General features: G+C 38.3%; 1 long non-coding RNA gene across 1 annotated transcript in view; it reads right to left on the bottom strand.

The window, feature by feature from the left end:
* Positions 1 to 6,824: 6,824 nt before the first annotated feature.
* LOC129151426 (uncharacterized) overlaps positions 6,825 to 22,440 on the bottom strand; it is a 91,071-nt gene continuing 75,455 nt past the window's right edge. Inside the window, exons 3-4 of the long non-coding RNA XR_008558110.1 lie at positions 14,453 to 14,545; positions 6,825 to 6,994 (exon numbers count right to left, since the gene is read on the bottom strand). This is a non-coding gene — a long non-coding RNA (uncharacterized LOC129151426). The remainder of the gene's footprint in view (positions 6,995 to 14,452; positions 14,546 to 22,440) is intronic.

Genomic DNA, 22,440 nt, shown 5'->3' with positions numbered 1-22,440 from the left:
AGCCAGATAGCCTGCTGGGCCACCCCCACTTACTGATGTAAATACTAACTTTGTTCTCACCTGTATTTCCTTCATTTCATCTCTCTGCTATCTTGGCTTCAGCTGAGCAGGTTTACTATCCTTTCTTCCATAATTCCCTGTATTCCTATAATCTTGTATACTACAATAACATTTTTTCTAGGTTACAATAAGGTGACTACTGTTTAAAAGAGGAGTAATCATTATATAGTACAGCTCTAATGAGTTTTTACCTTTTTGAAACAGTTTTATACCTATTAGTTATTAGCACATTTAAATTCTACAACAACCCAGGGACTATATTGGACAGTTATTAGAATTTTTACTTGATAAATACAAAAAATAAACATTGAAAATTATACTAAAACAGAACAGAGATAAGTGAAAATACAGCCGATAGCAAGTAAGTTTACCTAATAAGGCAAGGATATTAGATGTGTAAAAAAATAAAAAATATATGAAAAAAGAAATGTTTTCATGTAAGCTTCTTTGGTATATGGGTGGGGATATTCAAATTTCTAGAGAATTTCTGCTCATTGATTTTTCTATGCCTTTGAGCTGTGTTCTTTTATGTATTTTGTGTGGCTATGTTTGATCTTATATTCTCAAACAATAATGCAAGATTTCTGGAGGCACTGTCAGCTTGGGGTAGGGTTCTGAGGTGGTAAAAAAGTAGAAGGTATCTCACAAGTAAATTAATAACTTTAGTCTCATTTAGCCAATCAGAAAGTAACGATAAAAATTATAATGATTATGCATTTGAGTTATATTGCCCTGTATCATGCATTCATGTCTAACTGTGAATTTATTTTGGGAGACTGCTTCACACTGAATTATCTTACCCAAAAAATCATGCTTGGGGTTATACAATCATTTGTAATTCCTTTTAAATCTAATGATCTATGAATATCTAACATTGTTCTCAGAATTGTGGATTATGTTTGTAGAAAAGATAAGCAAGATGAAACTATATAATTTAAATAATTTTTAAAATTGAAATACAGTTTGGTACACTGTTAAATAATTAAATAAGGCCCCGATACTAACTTTTGAATAGAAATAACCACGGATATTTTATGTAGTCAACCTTAAATTATGAAATTGAATATTATGACATAATTATATATTTAATTATGCATTTAATTATATAAGTTATTTTGTATAATACATATATGTATAGTTCCTTCTCCTGTAATGCAAATTTGCTGCCTAAAGGTGGTGATAGAGGGGAGCTAATGTCCCAAATAAAAGTCAATAAATTAAGATTCACTATGCAAATATGTTTCTTTCAAATAACATCATTGAAAATTGATTTTATTCACTTAACAAATATCCATTGAATGATTAATATATTAATAACACTGTCTGTTTCTTTTTAATTTGCTAAAGGGAAGACTAAAGAAACACCAGGAGTGTTTACTATCCTTCTCAAGCATTTTGAAAATAATTTGGAAGAGAAAACTTATTTATTCCAAATAATTATTAATCAAAGTATAACACTATTTTGTCCCAATGTACAATATAAGCAAGAATTAAATTAGAGATTAATTACTGCTTGGAAAGCAATAGAATGTTGCTCTGGAAAAATGAAATGAGCTTCAACTGACTTGAAATAAATGGATGGATTGAGACTAGGGATTAAAAAAGCATCAATTTAAGTGTAGTGAGCATCATAAGCCAATGTTTATAGCCTATAAAGAGCTGGTACAGAAGATAATGGTACTAGAGTGAGAGGCGTGGAGATCTGTGTTGAGATGTGGTGGGAAATAATGGTAGGTAATGTAAGGCCCCATAATGGTCAGCCTTAAATAACAGAAAATTTGGACTGTATTTTCAGACAAAAGAGAGACACAGGCAGCTTTTGAGGAGTTGGAGTTAGTGTTTGAAGAAGATAAAACTGGAAGCAGAATAATATCTAGGTTGGGTGTGATAGAAAAGTTATTGTATTGTCAGAGAGATTTCCTTAGTTATAATTTTTACTTTAGAACTTACTAGCTACATGATGTTAGGTAGTTCACTTAACTTTTCTGGGCTTCAACAGAATCATCTATAATATCTGTATGAAAGTAGGTGGGAGTGTGTTTATTAGATAAATTTTTTCAGGTAATTTTTCCAGCTTAGCTGGACTAGAAAGACCAAATATAAAATTATACTATTTGTCTAAATGAGAGTTAATGAGTTGGGGAAATATGTGAACATACAGAAAATAAAAATACGTAAGGGTCAGAGAGGGCCTAGTTTTTGAGTGGTGTAATTGTTAAGTACCATGAATAATTTCCAGGTCCATCCATGCTGTTGCAAAAGGAAGTGAAATTAGCTAGTCAGAGAAGAACAAATACTGTATCATCTCACTTATATGTGGAATCTAATGAACAAAATAAACTGACAAACAAAATAGTAACAGAGGCACGGATACATGGACCAGACTGACGGCTGTCAGAGAGGAGCGGGGAAGGGGACTGGATGAAAGAAGGTGAAGGGATTAGCCAAATAACATATATGAATAACCCATGGACACAGACAGCAGTGTGGTGATAGCCTGAGAGAAAGTGGGGTGGGGATGGGTAGAGGTGAACAAAGGGGATGAAAATGGAAATGGAAAGAGACTTTGCTTGGGGCAAGAGGTGCACAATGCAGTGTGTACATGCTGTTTTATTGAGCTGTACACTTGATACCTGTATGGTTTTGTGAACCAATGTCATCCCAATAAATTTAATTAATAAAAAAAGGACCATGAATAGAATATGGTTATTTAATAGAGGTAAGGTGTGAAATGACGAGAGGAGAAATCCCTAACTCAAACATGCAATGACTATGATGTAATGTTAGAACATCTAATTCTATATTACCTAATGTGGATAAATAAATAATATTTATTAAGCCCCTAAACAATTCCAATAGAATATTTTTTCTATTTTCTCTACTTACTCTCATCCCAATATCCAATCTATTACCCAACTGTTTTACCTATTTTAGTTAATACTTGTGCTCATTAGTTCTCTCCACCCCACTTTGCCTCTAGCTTCCTGGATTACTGCTTTAGACTTTGTGATAGATTGGCAAGGAAACTAGGTATATCAAAGGGTTATAGTGGCAATATAAGAAAATTAAGCTAATTTTACGGAAGTTGTTTTTAATAGTTTTAAACAATTTATAGGAACCAGGGGCCTGTTAAGAGACTAGAGCCAGGCATTTTGCTATAGCATTCATGTACCTGTATGATTTACCTGCAACAGACTGGGAATGTGGTTTTACCAGTGATTAGATAAGGTAGTTTAAGAAATGGGAAGGAAAATTAATTTATGCAGCTATGTCACACAAAAATGGCTGATGAAATATAATCTTTGGACAAAGTTTGGAGAATTCGATTGTTAAGAAGCATGAATAATGGATGGGTGGACCTGCTGACCTTTCATCTATACCAGTGGTCGGCAAACTCATTCATCAACAGAGCCAAATATCAACAGTACAACGATTGAAATTTCTTTTGAGAGCCAAATTTTTTAAACTTAAACTTCTCCTAATGCTACTTCTTCAAAATAGACTCGCCCAGGCCGTGGTACTTTGTGGAAGAGCCACACTCAAGAGGCCAAAGAGCCGCATGTGGCTCGCGAGCCGCAGTTTGCCGACCATGGATCTATACCACTCATCCTTGAGAACCAAATTGTCATCATTATACTTATCAGTGAAGGGCAACCTGTGTGGGTGAACCCAAACTTAAACTTAGTTCGCCTCCCAAATACCAGCAGTGCTCACTTTTAGTCCACTCCATCTATATTAATTTTTAAAATGTAAATATGATTATGTCATTTCAATCCTATCTCTTTACATCATGAACCAAACCTGTTTGTCATCAAGATTAATTCCAGATGAGCATCTTTCCTATTATTATTGTTACTTCTCTAAGATTTTTTTTTTAGCATCTGAAAGTCAAAATAACCAGTTTCTATCTTTAGAAGAATATATTTCCAGTTTCTTTATATTCTAGGTTCTTCTGTAAACTGATTTTATCTTTTATATATGCTTCCTTGGAAAGGTGGTTTTTAAAAACTATGGGTAAATATTGAAATTGCTATATCCATCTTTCAGAAAATGTTACCTTGTTTTACATTATTGTAGACTGATATATAAACTACTTCCAGTAGTACTCTGAACTTACACTTTATGCATTATCTGAAAATCAAGAATTCTAAGCTATATTGGCACTGCTCAACAGCCAACAATTCTATTTCGTCAAGACTGGCAATTTGCACAGTAGTTTTTCTTCATTATTTGAATATTTTATTGCATTTGACATCACTCATTTACCAAACAATGAAGTGATAAATAGAAAAAGTGATAAGCTTAAGGTCTCATGAACTTAATAAAATTGAGACAAAGTTTGAAATAATAGGCCATGTAAAAAAAGGGTGAATTTTTAGCTTCTGCTGAGTACTCAGTTAATTGTGTGCTCAATTATAAGGGGAAAAAAATAAAATTAAAGAACAATGTACAAAATGCTAGGAGTAGGTTGCCAAGATTGAGTCTTGGAATTTTATTATAATTTTTAAATTATATGAGGCTAGATCTCTACTTACAAGACCTAGAATTTCCACTTTATTTTTACAATTTGAATTTTTGTAGAAAGAAATCATTAGCAGCAGAAAGCTGTCTCTACTGAGGCACTATTTTACCACATTAACGAATCAAACTTGTTTGGGGTTTTTGCAGTTAGGAAGGAATTAATACTCCTTTCAGATCACAGAAACAGTACAAGTTTTCTATCCTTACATATTAGAAATATACACTGAGTGGCCAGATTATTATGATCTCTGAATGCATAATAATCTAGCCACTCAGTGTATGTGTAAATACACACACACACACACACACACACATACACACACACACATACACATATATATATATATATATATATATATATATATATGTATGTATATATATATATGAGGCCTGGTGCATGAATTTGTGCATGGGTGGGGTACAGCCAGCCTGGCCAGGGGGAGGGGATATGGGCAGTTGGCTGGCCTGCCTGCTGGTCGAACTCCTGGTCAAGGGGACAATTTACATATTAGCCTTTTATTATATAGGATATACACTGAGTGGCCAATTATGCATTCAGAGATCATAATAATCTGGCGTCTCAGTGTATATATGTCTCTAGTATTCTGCAATATTCTGCTTTTAATTATTTGTTTGTTGGCATACTTATTTAACCTGCTAATGTGGAGAGTTGTTTTAAGTGAACTAAGTTCTGGTAACCAAAACATGTTCTATTACTGGAACACAGTTTATTAGATTTTTGTTATAAGGATGCCCTGTTGGTGCTCACTTAATTTTCCTGCATTAGAGCCATGGCTGGTCCCATTTGATCCAAGATAGACCAATTGTTCTTCCCTCCCTCAAATATTTTCATATAACTTGCTCATTTAAGGGAAACTGAAATGAGTCTTTTACTCTATGCTGAGTCTGGTTCACTTTTTGTACATTTGCCAGAAAAAAATATTTCTCAAATATTGTTTACAACATGCAAAAAAATGAAACTAGACCACCAACTTACACCATACACAAAAATAAACTCAAAATGGATAAAGGACTTAAACATAAGATGGGAAACCTTAAAAATATTAGAGGAATCCACAGGTAGCAAAATCTCAGACATATGCCGAAGCATTATCTTCACTGATACAGCTCCTAGGGAAATGGAAACTAAAGAGAAAACAAACAAATGGCACTATATCAAAATAAAAAGCTTCTGTACAGCAAAAGAAATCATCAACAAAATAACAAGAAAGCCCACTGCATGGGAGAACATATTTGCCAATATTATCACCAATAAGGGTTTAATCATCTCCAACAGTTATAGGTGACTCTTACAACTTAACAAAAGGAAGATAAACAACACTATCAAAAAATGGGCAACAGACCTAAATAGATACTTTTGAAGGAGGACATAAGGAAGTCCAGAGACATATGAAAACATGCTCAAAGTCCCTAATCATCTGAGAGATGCAAATCAAAACAACAAGGTGGTACCATCTCATACCTGTCAGAGTGCTATCATCAACAAATCAACAAATGACAAGTGCTGGCGAGGATGTGGAGAAAAAGGAACCCTAGTGCACTGCTGGTGGGAATGCAGACTGATGCAGCCACTGTGGAGAACAGTATGGAGTTTCCTCAAAAAACTAAAAATGGAACTCCCATTTGACCCAGTGATCCCACTTCTAGGAATATATCCCAAGATACTAGAAACACCAATCAGAAAGAATATATGCACCCCTATGTTCATAGCAGCACAATTTACCATAGCTAAGATTTGGAAACAGCCTGAGTGCCCATCAGCAGATGAATGGATTAAAAACCTATGGTACATCTACACAATGGAATACTACACTACGGTAAAAATGAAAGAACTTTTACCATTTGCAACAGCATGGATGGAACTGGAAAGCATTATGCTAAGTGAAATAAGCCAGTCAGAGAAAGATAAATATCACATGATCTCACTTATTTGTGGAATATAATGAACAACATAAATTGTTGAACAAACCCGATCCAGAGACAGAGAAGCATCGATCAGACCATCAAACCTCAGAGGGAAGGTAGGGGAGGGCTGGGGTAAGGGGATCAACCAAAGGACTTGTATGCATGCATATAAGCTTAACCATTGGACACAGACACCAGCGGGGTGAGGCAGGTTGGGCAATGGGGGGATAAGGACACATATATAATACCTTAATCAATAAAGAAAAAACATAAAAGTATGAAACATAAGAAAATATTGTTTATGTCATTACCTTAGTTTACTCAAAACATTCCCATCCATTCCAAGTCTTCAGATCTGGATATGAATGCATTATGTCAATTCCTCCCTCCACAATCTCTTCCTCACAAGTCTGGGTTCTCAATATTCTTTTCTTTTGAGTAATTAATGAAGTCAAATGCATCTTCTTGGCATATCCATATAATGGTCCTGTTAGTATTCAGAGGGAGGACAGTGAAGGAAAGGGGGGTTGAGAAAGGGACAGGTTAAGGCAAAAGTAGAAGAGAGATGAAAATAGAAGAAAAGGGGATTGAAAGGAGAGGAGAGGGCAGGCCTCTGCTATGACATGTGGTAGTTCTGTCTGAATTTGCAGCCACCCTCTCCTTAAGATGGAGACTGCCCCAGACTGCATACGCAACTTCATGGACTAGACACACACACACACACACACACACACACACACACACACACACACACACACCTTTAGCTATATAGGGAGCTTTTTCGCAGGCATGATTTTGGGTAGCTGCCCAGTTCATACATCCTGATATTCTTAGAAAGCATATTGATCCTTAGGGTGCTGATTCCCCTTCCCCCACATAGCGAGTTAATATTGCCTTCCTTGGAACCTATAAATACCTTCTTCTTTTTCCTTCTACATGTGCCTAGACCTTACAGGCTTGGGTCCCCAGCATTTACTCCTCCCTCTCAATGCAAAGCAAGGTGTCCCTTCTCACTGAGCTCTGTCAAAAAACAAACTTTCCTTACAGATGTGCAAATTGAGCATGGTGGTAAGGAGCTAAAGTAAGCCATACAAAATATTTATTTTTATAATACTGCTGTGGATCAGCTAGAAATAATCAGTGCCTTTTTCTCCTTATTTTAAACTCAGATGGCATCCCATTTTTTATAGTTAAGGAAAATATTAAAACAACATCCTTATATAAAAGATAAATTAGAAATCACAACACTCCTCTAAATCTGTATCATAGAGCTACAATTAATTGCATGATCATTTATAAAATTATAAAAGTGCCAAAATAAGTTTTAAAAAGGAAGGGACTAAGCAAAAACAAAATAAACCCCAAACAACAACCCATATGTGAACACCACATCCATCTGTTACTAGGGTTCAAGGTCTGGAGAAGGGGCTGTGCACAAAAGGATACACCAGACAAGAAATATAAATTTAGAAGGCATGGGGGAGCCTGGCGGATAACTTTCCTCTAGCAGAGAAGTTCTCTGAACCCCCAGACCCATTAGCTTTTATTTACTAAAATACACATTTTCCCTTTAGCAAAGCAAACAGGAATATCAAAGGTAAAGTCTGGTAAACAATAAAGGATTATCAGGTTCGGGCAGTGGTCGGCAAACCGTGGCTCACGAGCCACATGTGGCTCTTTGGCCCCTTGAGTGTGGCTCGGCATTAGAACCACTTCTTCAAAATAGACTCGCCCAGGCCGAAAACCGACTTCTACGCATGGGCCACGAAGTTTCAATCACACTGTACATGCGCGCCAACACGTGGTATTTTGTGGAAGAGCCACACTCAAGGGGCCAAAGAGCTGCATGTGGCTCTCGAGCCGCTGTTTGCCAACCACTGGGTTAGGGAATTGCCTTCAGCCATTTGGCCAAAAGCAGGGCAATATTATGCTGATTTTCAGGGGAGTGGGGAAGGGTAGAAGAGGATAGAGAGGGGGATAAATGGTGAGAGAAGAAGACTTGACTTTGGGTGGTGAACACACAATACAATATACAGTTGATATATTATAGAATTCTACACCTGAAACCTGTCTGTTTTTATTAACCAATGTCTCCCCAATAAATTCAATAGAATTATTTTTAAAAAGGAGACTGAGTTATCTTTATTGCAGAGAAAATACAGTGGTGTATATAATTATAATTCTTCATGCTTCCCTCCTGAATCTTAAGGACTGATTTCATCCAGAGGACAGACAGGGTCACTTAAGGGAGAACGCCAGTCCTGTGATGTCAGGCTCAGAGCGAGTTTCATCAGTCTCAAGTGAATGTTTTTTACTGTCAGAAGAGGAACTACTAATAACCCAAAAGATTTTCCTCTGATAGCTTGTGGAGCTTAAAAGTCTTGTCAGAGATATATTTCTAGTAAATCAGTAAGTCCATTCTTATGACATGATCCATTCTCACACAGGCATTTCCAGAAAAAAATTGTTTGCAGATATAATGACTACATCAGAGTGGTGCATATTAGCTCTTGCATCTTTCTACATATGTTTGTCTCCAACTGCAAAGTTGGAAAAGGACAATGAAATTATTCAGTCAATATGTCCTCATACAATCTATTTAAGCTTCTTAAGGGAATGCATTAAAAAGACAATTCAACAAATAGACTTTATCATAATACAAAACACATTTACTAAATGTTATTTTCCTTGTTCTTTTATTCAGGTACACGGTAAATGTGTATGGGTTTTCTGGAGGGTAATTTTAGGTATTTCAGCTTTCACGATGGGGAAAATACATAATATCTCCCGCTTTCAGAGAGAAGAAATAGTCTTCTGCTCCGTGACATACAAAAGAATTTTGACACTGATACAAAGAAAAAAGAAACACAAGTCAAAGGAGAAAATAATTAAGAGAAATGTGAGTACTGGTCTTTTGGGGGTGAGAGTAGATAAAATGTGGATGTCTATGATAGGACTCATAATATGTCTGTAGGGAATCTGAGAGTTTGGATAGCTTATATAATGGAAGCAGTGATCTGACAGATGAAGCAAAGCCAGTGTGGAACTCAATAAAAGAAAAACATAACTGGAAGAGAAAAGGTTGCTTTAGAACAGCTTAAAAATCTAACTCTAATTACAACATGTGATCTACAGAGATCTTCTCATGAATTTAAACTGAAATCACCTCTGTGTATACCCATCACTTAGTTATCCACACAAAGAAAACTGTGTATAGTTTGCCCAGAATGATATTTGCCTTACTCAGTTATTTCATTTTCTCCAAAGTCATACTTAAGAACTTGATCTATTATTCCATTAGAAATACTAGACCTAGGAGATGTTAGTGACCAAGTTTATGCCTGACTTGAACCTACCATTTTAAGCTTGTTTAAAATAGCCAAATGACTTTGCATGTCTGCTTCAGCTATGATAGTAGAGCCAACACCAAACTTATCCTCCTGCTTCCAACAACTATAAAAATGAACACAATGTATGAGCAAACTGTTTTCACTCATTGACCCTTAGGCATCCAAGGACTGTGGATCCTTGTAAAAGGAAACACCCAAGGTGAGTTTCCTATTGATGCATAACAAATTGTCAACAACGGAGAGGTTTAAAATGGTGCCCTGGTCAGTGTGGCTCAGTTTATTGGGCATAATCCCTTGTACCAAAATGTTGTCAGTTTGATTCCTGTTGAAGGCATATGCCCGGGGTTGCAGGTTTGAACCCCAGTAGGAGGCATGCAGGAGGCAGCCAACTGATGTTTCTCTCTTCCTCTCCCTTACTCGCTAAAAAAATCAATAAAATATCTTAAAAGCAACAACAACAAACCACCCATGGCTTGCAGTTCTGTAGATCAGAAGTCTGGCCTGGCTCATGGCATCACAAGGCTGAAATCAGGGTCAGTGAGGCTAAATTCTTATCAGGAGGCTCTGGAGGAAAAGCGGCTTCCAGGCTCATTCTTACTATTAGCAAGATTCAGTCCTTGCTGTTGTAACAAAGCTTCCAGTTACCTTGCTGGCTGTCAACCATGGATATGTCCCAACTCCTATAGGCCACCTGAATTACTTGCCTATGGCCCTCTTCATCTTCAAGTCATCAAATTCTTCCTGTGTTTTAAAACTCTGATCTCCCCTTTGAGAAAATTATCTGCTTTTAAGTCATGTGATTAGGCAGGCCACCTGGAACAATCTTGGCATCTTATGGTTAACCACGCCATATAATGTAAAAAAAGCACAGGTGTGAACCCTTCATACACACAGTCCTATACAGGTAGAGTGTATAGTGGGGTGGCCAACTTAGAATTCTGCCTCCCAGACACCCTTCGGTTCCTGAGCCCATATATTCTCCCTATCAAAGATACAGCACCACATAAAAGTAGTTGATTTATAATGTACACTGCATCCTGCAGAATAGTCCTTATTATTGCAATTTAGGGCATCCAAATGGACACTTCAGCTATACTTTTAACAGGCAGGTCCATTGCTCTTTCATGCTGGAAGCTTCTGGATGGTATAGAATGTAATATGGCTGAAACTGGTTTGGCTCAGTGGATAGAGCATCAGTCTGCAGACTGAAGGGTCCCAGGTTCGATTCTGGTCAAGGGCATGTACCTTGGTTGCGGGCACATCCCCAGTAGGGGGTGTGCAGGAGGCAGCTGATGGATGTTTCTCTCTCATCGATGTTTCTAACTCTATCTCTCTCCCTTCCTCTCTGTAAAAAATCAATAAAATATATTTTAAAAAAAGAAAAAAAAAGAATGTAATATGATAAGAAGAATCCCATGGTTTTATGTCCACTTGGCCCCCCTTTATATAACATAGGTTATAATTAGTGGGTCTTTGGACATGTCTGGAAGGAATCTTAGTGATGCTGCTGAGGTTCTGTGGGCAGAAAAAGAAAATAAACTCATATCTTCAAATATGTGTTCATTCCTGAGGTACGATATTCTATCAGGGACTCAGTTCAGTATGGTCTCTATTGCTGACAATTTGGACGTTGGATGGTGGAAGTAGCTAGTTCTTAGTATCCTTAATATGTGTCAACCCATGCTATTGGAACATGTGTAATCTCCATCTCTGCCCCTAGGGCTACTCTCATCACATGTCCCTTATAAGTGTCAGGGCTTGATTATCTGATGACAGAGGCTGACAGATGGCACTGGCTGAGTCATTTAGTCAATCTTATTAAATTAAAAAAAAATACTTATTTTTTATGACAGTTTATATGGAGTATTTCCCTCACCAATGTGTTTCAAGGCTACCCTGGAGGAGGTGTGCCCTAGATGATGCATCTGGTATTTTACCTGATTTTGAAACCATTATTTTACACATGAAAAGATGGAGGCATAGTGAGGTCCCATGTCCATGGTCAGACCAGAGGGGCACTAGCAGAGCTGAGATGAGAGCTGGAATCTCAAGTTCATCTTAACATTCAAGACTTTGAGGCCATCAACCTTGATGTGTCCACCTCATGTGTGGGAGGTCATTCTTTCCGAACCAGGGCTCTGACCTTGCCATGAAAGACTTACCTTATACTTGGGGACAATAACATCTAATTTCAGAGACAGTATAACAGAAGAAATTAACAAATTCAATTGTTCTTGTCTTTTCTAACCAAGTCCTATATAGTAAAAGCTTAATATGCTAAGTGTCCAACTGTTCGACCAGTCGCTGTGATGTGCACTGACCACCACGGGCAGATGCTCCAACCGGTAAATTAGCTTGCTGCTGAGGTCCAACCAATCGGGACTGGGTGAGACAGGCCAGACACGCCCTGGAGCCCACCCAAGGTCCCTTCCCGGCCCTGATCGTGCACTGGTGGGGTCCCTTGGCCTGGCCTTCACCCTCTTGCAATCTGGGACCTCTCAGGGGATGTCAGATAGCTGGTTTCAGCCTGATCACCACAGGCCAAGGGATGCACTCTGGCATTTTATACTGAAACAGAAATTTATGAAAAATCAAGTGGAAAATATTGTGATGTAGCTGAAAAAAGTTAAGTTTGCTTCAGAGGTGTTGATTGTATATGACTAAACCTAAATTACCACAGAGCTTTGCTCACACAAAATGTACATATTTCCAGTAACAAATTCATGTTTATTTATGTGTTGGTATGGCAAAATCAAGAAAATAATTATATTAAGAAAAGAGAGACTCCAACTTTATACTTAAGCAACTTAGTTTGGATATTTTGGCAGTCTCAAATAGTAGCATCATTGAATGCTGAAACATGGTCATTAAAATATTTTTTTCTGCTCCTGAACTGGGCAGGAGCCAGAGCTGAAATAGCATGCTATTGAGAATAAAGGTATTAAGTTCATTGTGGCAGACTTGTAAGAAGGTCTTGTTATAGGAGTGAAACTCTCTGAAATCTCCTAAGAATGGGAGAATGTAGCCTTTTCCATAAGAGAAATAAGGGATGAGGGTAGGAAACACACTGCAGGAATCAGCTTTTCGGAGATTTCTGTGTTCATACAGAGAGACTATCCCAAGTTTGACGCTGATATCTACTACAAATAACCTGACAGGTATGAAGGCCCAGATATGCTTAGGTTAGTTGTAGCAGCATTTTGCAGTTACCATCATTAAACTAGGCTTCATTCTAAGGTTCGCCTGATAGTGATATTGTGGCAAAGGAGGCCTATAGCCTTCATCTCTGTCTACTCCATGCACAGCCCTTGCTGGTAATCAGGACCTAAAAATGAACATAGACTGGAGTAATTTGGAAGAAGGGGAGACTGACTCCTGTTTGCAGTGAGTTGGTTTATGGGCCATTGGACTCAAGGACTTGGCACTACCAGAAGAGGTTAGTTAGCACTGGGCAGAAATCACAAGAGTCAGCTGATCTTATAGATGGATCTTGTGGTAGAGTCCCCACAGACAAGTGCCGAACTGGAGCTCTGACCCAAGGGCAATCCATGATGTGAACAGGCTGCCTGGATGCAGGATCAGATTTTTATACTCCTTTACATGGCAGGACAGAAGGGCCAGCTCACTGTAACCAATCCATGTTCCTCCAACACTAATTTCAAAGGCTACTGATGGAATCCTCTGGTGCTCCTCAGATAGTGATGGTTGATGTCTGTAGAGGCCACCTCTGGCACCTGGACTCCTGATTAGGGTCCTTTACATAATTAATAACTGCAGGACCTACTTATTTTGAGGGTACTTCAAATGGTAACTGCTCCAGGTAGAATATAATTTCTCAACCTGTGAGCATTTTGGACTGAATACTTCTTTGTTGTGTGGGGGGCACTGTCCTGTGTACTGGAGGGTGTTTGGAAGCATCTCTAGCCATTACTCACTAGATGCCAGGAGCACCATCCCTAACACTGACAACTAACAATGTGTCCAGACATCACGGAATGTCCCATGGGAGCAAAATGTCCCTGTTGAGAACCATTGGTATAGGCACCTGCACACATATAGCACATTGTGCAAGTATTTTAAAAACATTTACAGATACTAACACAAAACAACAAAATATCTACAAGCAGTTATGTAAGATGGTTTCTCCTTTTTTCTTTCCCACCCAAACCTCAACTCTAGAAGATTCAGCTTAAAGAAGGTGTACCAGGCCTGAGAGAAAGTCACTCTTGATTGCAGAGGGTTTTGGTATTTGGCACTCCCTTTGATTTTCTGCTGAAGTTAGTATCTCACTAGTCTTCTACCCTAGACCCAGGCTCTGCATACACTACAACCAAAATGACCCTCTGGCTTTCACACCTGAGTTTCAATTGGTTTTTACTCCTCTCAGCTTGCCATTAACTTTCTGAAGCCTGTCAGCACATCAGTGGCTCCTAACAATAGCCATCCAATATTGCTTCCTTCTATGTTTCAAATGCTTGCCACATCACACCTGCTACATGGATTCTCTCCCATTCCTACACTGTTCCAAGTCAGCACCAGAGAGTGTTAACAGCTAAATCACTACCCAGTCCTGGGGTCTGTCTGGCTCCACTTACCTCACTGCTGTCTTGGAAGTGAGGTAACCTCTCTCATACTCCATGGCACTTTCTCAGGTTATCTCCAATAACAAAGGTCACAGGTTGGGTTTTCTGGAAGCAGATTTTGAAAGATAATTTGTGATAGAAGATGTTTATTGGGGAGTAGCAGTGATGAAAGGAAGGGGAAGGAGCAGAGTTGAGCAGCATGGAAGCTGAGCTGTGATGATGCATGGCAAAGCCTCGAGCCCAGTGGGGATTCTAGTCTTAGTGCCTTTCTCTCTCTCTCTCTCTCTCCTTCTTCTTGGTGACAACTCAGATCTGCCTTCTTAACAAATTTCAAGTATGATATATTGTTAACTATAATTACATTGCTGCACATGAGATCTCCAGAACTTATTCATCTAATAAACAAAACTGTACACTTTGACCTACATCTCCTCATTTCCTCCTCTCCCCAGTTCCTAATAACCATGATTCTAGTTTCTTCTTCTATGCATTTGATGATTTTTTCATTCAATATATAAGTGAGATCATGCAGTATTTGTCTTTCTATGTTTGGTTTATTTCACTTAGCATGATGTCATCCAGGTTTATCCATGGTATTACCAATGGCAGAATTTACTTCTTTTTTAAAGGATGAATAATATTCCATTGTGTGTGTGTGTGTGTGTGTGTGTGTGTGTGTGTGTGTGTACACATTTTCTTATCCAGTCATTCATTCACAGACATTTAAGTTGTTACCTTACCTTGGCTATTTTGAATGATGTTGCTAGGAACATGGTAATGCAGAGATCTCTTCTTTATGCCTACTTAATTTCCTTTACCCAGAAGTGGAATTGCTTGATCATATGGTAGTTCTATTTTTTTTTTTTTTAAGAACTTCCATACTGTTTTCCATAGTGGCTTCACCAATTGACATGCCCACCAACAGTGAAAAAAGAATCCCTTTTCTCCATATCCCTGCCAATGATGGTTATCTTTTTGATGATGGACTACTGACATTATTGTCCACATGTAGGCAGAAAGTCCTTATAGGCATCTCCTATTTACTACATTACAATATGTTTCTTTTTTACTCTTGTAAAATCTGAGACCAGGAGGGCAGAGACAAGAGGTCTGTTCTCTCCAATTCTACTCAATGTTTCAGAATATAAGAATGGTCATCTTAAAACTTAAAGTAGGAATGCATTAGAATAAAGAATATATAGCAACATCCAGGTAGATTCTCTAAGCAGGTACACTGTTTCTTGTAGAAAGATAGTCTTTTCCTTTCTCCCCTTTCATCTAATGTACCTGCCCTTGAAATCCATTTTTCTACTCCTGGTTCTCTGGCTTGTGAGTCACATTTGGCTCATCTTCATGCTTATAATCCACTTTCTGGTTTACTTTATTTCTTAGTTAAAATCAATTTATGGCCACTGGCGATTTTGACCCACCTGGTTCCAGACCAGTTATTCACCTGGACCACCTATCTCCCTGGCCAAACTAACTGAATGGGTCTCTGGCTGTGTTTTTGGCTCTATTCTGGTCCACGAACTCTGGCTTAGCTACACTGTGGTTCAGTTTCTCTTCTGGGATGTGCCATTTCCTTTTAACCCCCTCATATTCTAAAAATAAGTTGGAAAAGAAAAGGATTAGATGAGTCCATCTTGTCCATATGTTTTTTTAATGTATCCTTTCCTCTCAGTAATTCTTCATTGGCATCCAGGAAATTATGTTCTCTAACAGCCCTGTTAAAAGCGTATTCTTAGCCATGGGAAAAACATCTAGGCACTATATATGGTTGCTGTCAGTGAGTCTCCCTGACTTTTTCATATTGTATTAGTAATAACTTAATATACAGATTTATAAGGTGGGCTCTGATCACATTATCTAAATGAGAAATGGGAATAAAATCAGGGGAGGGAATATTATTCTGATAAATTAGTTTAGGGCCTCTCTTGGATTATTTTGTATTATCTCAAGAATTGTATATGTTCAGTTTTACTTTTTTTTTTTTTTTTTTTACAATCTCATGCTAAGAAACAAGAGACAAGGGCATTACAAAGAACACTTATTTTATTTCTGAAATCATTTGAGAGTAAGTTGCTGGATTGATGACCCATTACTCCTAAAAATTTTAGAGTACCATATTTTCCGGCGTATAAGACGACTGGGCATATAAGATTTTCCTGGGTTAAAAAGTCGTCTTATACACTGGAAAATACGGTAGTCCAATATATCTAAGCCATTATATCTAATCCCAACAATATAGTCCAATATACCGTATTTTCCGGCGTATAAAACGACTTTTTAACCCAGGAAAATCTTATACGCCCAGTCGTCTTATACGCCGGAAAGTACGGTATTTTTCCTACGAAGCAAAGATTTTTCTGCATCACTGCATAAATTGTATTAAGGAGCATACGATTTTGATGTGTCCCATTACCAGTGGAAAATTTGATCACTTGATCAAGGTGGTATCTGCCAAGCTTCTCTGGAAAAATACTCTCCTTCATTTATATTTTGTGGGAAGTTACTTTGAGACTATGAAGATATCATGTTCCCCATTAAACTTTCCATTTATTTATTTCTATCAGTATAAATTCATAGTTTCCAATTTGGGGAATGGGTTATAATTCAATATTATCATATATTTTGATGTCCAAACCCCCAGGTTTGTCTATAAATAGCCTCTTCAGCAGGCTTCTGTATCCATCTTTCTTTGAGCAGTTCCTTACTTTTCAGCACAGCAAGAATTGCAAGACTCCTTTTACATTCCCCCTACACAAGCTCTGGCATCAGTCATTTCTCCAAGTCTAGTTACTGTAAGTGTACGGTGGGAAAATGGTATTCAGAGACTGAGATCTGGGCACCAGGTATATTCATTGCTATTGGGGTGCTGCTGGGTAGAGCTAAGGAATGTGTGTATGAATATATATATATATATATATATATATATATATATATATGCGCACATACAGATACATTTATATCTATATTCATTTCTATATGTTTCACTCTATATATTGAAAATTATATACTCACAGAAATACCTTCAATTTTAACCCAATACCACAGGGTGTATTTGAGTTTCTTTCTCTTTCTATATGCGTATTCGACTCTGACAGCAATAAAACTACGTCCCATTATACTTAACTAGAGGCCCGATGCACTGATTCGTGCACGTTGAAAGGAAATTAACTAGAAGAAATATTTTAATATCGCTATTCTCCCTTTCTCTATAATAGAAGTGTCAACCAAATTCATGATTGACAATGACAGATGGAAACACACACGTGCGATTGGCGCCAGCGAGCGTTTTATATGTATCACCCATGTGCAATCCTTTCATATATATAGAATAAATTTGCTTAGACCTGATTTCTGATGTAGCTAAACATTTTCCAGCCCAGTGAAGCACCCCAACTTCTCTTTCAGGTAACTGTCAGCAACATAGCAGTAAATATCAACATGAAGCAGATTATTATTGTAGATCACGTAGGAAGAACAAAGGGTAAAATATTTAACTGCAGCAGTGTTTGACTATATTCTGCGCAGTGAGAAAACCTGAAGTCATTTTCAAGGCCCACCATTTCTTACTTCTTTTCAGTCAGGTCAAGTTTCTAAACTTTCTAAATCTCAGTTTCCCAGCTAATGAAAAGAAAATAAGATTCCACTGAGTCTCCTATCTACCTACTCCAGGACTTCTGTGAGGATCAAATGAGATGAGGCATGGGAAAATGCTTCACAGACATTTGGTTGAACTGTAAAATGTTTGCACCTGGCCATAAAGCAAGTCATGTTCCTGGGCTGAAGAAACTTCAAGGAGGCTAGTCGCTAGGGAGAGGAAGCCGGCATTGCTATGTGACATCATTACCCCACACTCATAGCAACTGTTTCAGGATGGGCTGGGCTGTGGGCTGCATTTTGTGCCATGGGGTCTTGGCAGCATTGGCTGCGATTTGGTGGGCTGTTGCTCCTGGGTGGTGGCAGGGCCTGTGTCCCACTTGGGAGAAGCCCAGTGTTGGTTTGTTGGCGCCAAGTCCATGGTGCCATTTCTTTGTAAATGGCCAGTGTGCGTCACGGCAGCTCCTGCATTGAGTATCTGCCCTCTGGCAGTCAGTGCACATCATAGTGACTGGTTGGATAGTCGGAGGGACACTTAGCATATTAGCCTTTTATAGATATAGATATAGATATAGATAGATATATAGATAGATATATAGATAGATATATAGATATAGATATAGATATAGATATAGATATAGATATAGATATAGATATAGATATGTTCTCTTCTTCTCCCCTTCATCCCATAACCAATCTTCTGCTATGATGCTGCCTCTTCCCCCTTATGACTTCCCTCACCACCCTACTTGGGCTCTGACACCCTGTGCAAGGATCTCTCTGCTGTCCCCTCCCCTGGGCACACTCCCTATGTCACCTGTGCTCAGACACCCAGAGGTATACCAGGACTTACCCTATATATATTCACTTGCCACCCTACTCAGGTCACACCACATCTATGCCTTGGGCTATGACAGTTTACACTGGCCTGCCCCTTGTGTGTAAACACTCCTTTAGCCTAACTGGGCTTGAATGCACCTCTTTAGAATGCCCCTCCTCATTAATGTTGGCCTCTGACATTCCCTTTCATCACTGTAACTCCCTATTCATCCCCTCTCTCACTCCTGCACAAATGCCTGTCTTATTTGGCCTCATCTAATGACCTTTGTATTAAAAAAAAAAAAAATGGAAGTACAGGAAAGAGAAAGTGGAAGAAAAGGAGTAGCTCAGTGTTTAATCTTGTATTACTGTAATTCACAATTTCTGGTAATTGGTATCTAACCTGAATCCTTAACCTTAATCTTTTTTTTCCTCTTTATTTATTAAGGTATTAACCCTTTGCACGCAGATGTCGAGTGTGACTCGACACGGTTAGCAGTAGAATAAAGGAATCAAAAAAAAAGCGAGTGCAAAGGGTTAAATATGTGTCCTTATCCTCCCATTGCCTTCCACCGCTCCAGTCATACCCTCACCCCCCTGGTGTCTGTTTCCATTGATTAGGCTTATATGCATGCATATAAGTCCTTTGGTTGATCATCTTACCCCAGCCCTCCCCTACCTTCCTTCTGAGGTTTGACAGTCTGATCAATGCTTCTCTGTCTCTGGATCTGTTTTTGTTCATCAGTTTATGTTGTTCATTATATTCCACAAATGAGTGAGATCATGTGATATTTATCTTTCTCTGACTGGCTTATTTCACTTAGCATAATGCTTTCCAGTTCCATCCATGCTGTTGCAAATGGTAAGAACTCCTTTTTTACCGTAGCATAGTATTCCACTGTGTAGATGTACCACAGGTTTTTAATCCATTCATCTGCTGATGGGCACTCAGGCTGTTTCCAAATCTTAGCTATGGTAAATTGTGCTGCTATGAACATAGAGGTGCATATGTTCTTTCTGATTGGTGTTTCTAGTATCTTGGGATATATTCCTAGAAGTGGGATCACTGGGTCAAATGGGAGTTCCATTTTTAGTTTTTTGAGGAAACTCCATGCTATTCTCCACAGTGGCTGCACCAGTCTGCATTCCCACCAGCCGTGCATGAGGGTTCCTTTTTCTCCACATCCTCGCCAGCACTTGACATTTGTTGATTTGTTGATGATAGCACTCTGACAGGTGTGAGATGGTAACATATTGTTGTTTTGATTTGCATTTCTCAGATGATTAGTGACTTTGCACATGTTTTCATATGTCTCTTCAAAACTTCCTTATGTCCTCCTTCAAAAAGTATCTATTTAGGTCTGTTGCCCATTTTTTGATTGGGTTGTTTATGTTCCTTTTGTTAAGTTGTATGAGCTCCCTGTAAATGTTGGAGATTAAACCCTTATGATGATAACATTGGCAAATATGTTCTCCCATGCAGTGGGCTTTCTTGTTGTTTTGTTGGTGTTTCTTTTGCTGTACAGAAGCTTTTTATTTTGATACTAGTGGCCTGGTACCTGAAATTCTTGCACAGACGGGGGGGAGGCAGTGTCCCTCACCGGGCATGCACACTCTCCAATCTGGGACCCCTCAGGGGATATCTGTGGGATCGGGCCTAAACTGGCAGTTGGACATCCCTCTCTCAATCCGGGACTGCTGGCTCCTAACTACTCACCTGCGTGCCTGCCTGATTGCCCCTAACTACTCTGCCTGCTGGCCTGATCGCCCCCAACTGCCCCCCCACCAGCCTGCTCACTCCAACTGCCCCCCCTGCTGGCCTGTTCACCCCCAACTACTCCTCCCAACTGCCCTCTCTCCTGGCCTGATTGCCCCTAACCACCTGTGCCTCTGCCCCACCACCATGGCTTTGTCCGGAAGGTCTCCCGAAAGGTTTCCTGGTCTAATTAGCATATTACCCTTTTATTAGTATAGATAATCCCATTTATTTGTTTTTAGTTTCCATTGCCCTAGTATCTGTATCAGTGAAGATATTGCTTCGGCATATGTCTGAGATTTTGCTGCCTAGTGATTCTTCTAATATTTTTATGGTTTCCTGTCTTATGTTTAAGTCTTTATCCATTTTGAGTTTATTTTTGTGTATGGTGTAAGTTGGTAGTCTAGTTTCATTATTTTGTATGTATCTGTCCAATTTCCCCAAAATCATTTACTGAAGAGACTGTCTTAACTCCATTGTATGTTTCTGCCTCCTTTGTCAAATATTAATTGAGCATAGTGGTTTGGGTCGATTTCTGGGTTCTCTATTCTATTCCATTTATCCATATGTCTGTTCTTGTGCCAGTACTAGGCAGTTTTGAGAACAGTGGCTTTGTAATACAGCTTGATATCTGGTATTGAGATCCCTCCTACATTGTTCTTCTTTTTCAGGATTGCTACAGCTATTCGGGATCTTTTTTTATTCCAGATGAATTTTTGGAAAGTTTGTTCTAGGTCTGTGAAATATGCCATTGGTATTTTAATGGGAAGTGCATTGAATCTATAGATTGCTTTGGGTAGTATGGACATTTTGATGATGTTGATTCTACCAACCCATGAACACAGTATGTTCTTCCATCTGTTTATGTGTTCCTCTATCTCTTTTTCAGTGTCTTATAGTTTTCCAAGTACAGGTCTTTTACTTCCTTAGTTAAGTTTATTTCTAGATATCTTACTTTTTTTGGCGCAATGGTAAATGGGATTGTGTGTTTTTTTTTTAATCTGTCTTTCTGTAAGCTCATTATTAGTGTATAAAAATGCCATAGATTTCTTGGCGTTAATTTTGTATCTTGTTACATTGCCAAATTCATTTATTAAGTCTAATATTTTTTGATGGAGTCTTTAGGGTTTTCTATGTAGAGTATCATGTCATCTGGGAATAATGACAGTTTTACATCTTCTTTTTCAATTTGGATACCTTTTATTTCTTCTTCTTTTCTAACTGCTATGGCTAGTACTTCCAGTACTGTATCGAACAGGAGTGGTGAAAGTTGGCATCCCTGTCTCATTCCTGTTCTTAGTTTAAATGGTTTTAGTTTTTCCCCATTGAGTATGATGTTGGCTGTAGGTTTGTCATATAAGGCTTTTATTATGTTGAGGTATGATCTCTCTATTCCCATTTTCCTGAGGGTTTTTAATCAAGAAAGGGTGTTGGATTTTATCAAATGCTTTTCTGCATCAAATGATATAACCATGTGATTTTTATCTCTCAATTTATTTATGTGATGTATCACACTTATTGATTTGCAGATATTGTACCATCCTTGCATCCCAGGATAAATCCTACTTGGTCATGGTGTATGATCTTTCTGATGTAATGCTGGATCTGATTTGCTAGAATTTTGTTGAGGATTTTGGCATCTATGTTCATAAGGGATATTGGCCTATAGTTCTCTTTCATTGTTTTGATATTAGGGTAATCCTGGCTTCAATAAGCTTGCAAGTGTTCCTTCTTGAATGTTTTGAAATAGTCTGAGGAGGATAGGTTTTATTTCTTCTTTGAATTTAATCCTAATATTTTATAAATTTTATCTCACTATAAT

The sequence above is a fragment of the Eptesicus fuscus genome, chromosome 14, assembly GCF_027574615.1.
Source record: "Eptesicus fuscus isolate TK198812 chromosome 14, DD_ASM_mEF_20220401, whole genome shotgun sequence".
NCBI classification, from domain to species: domain Eukaryota; kingdom Metazoa; phylum Chordata; class Mammalia; order Chiroptera; family Vespertilionidae; genus Eptesicus; species Eptesicus fuscus.
This window is presented reverse-complemented; position numbering and strand designations above follow the sequence as displayed.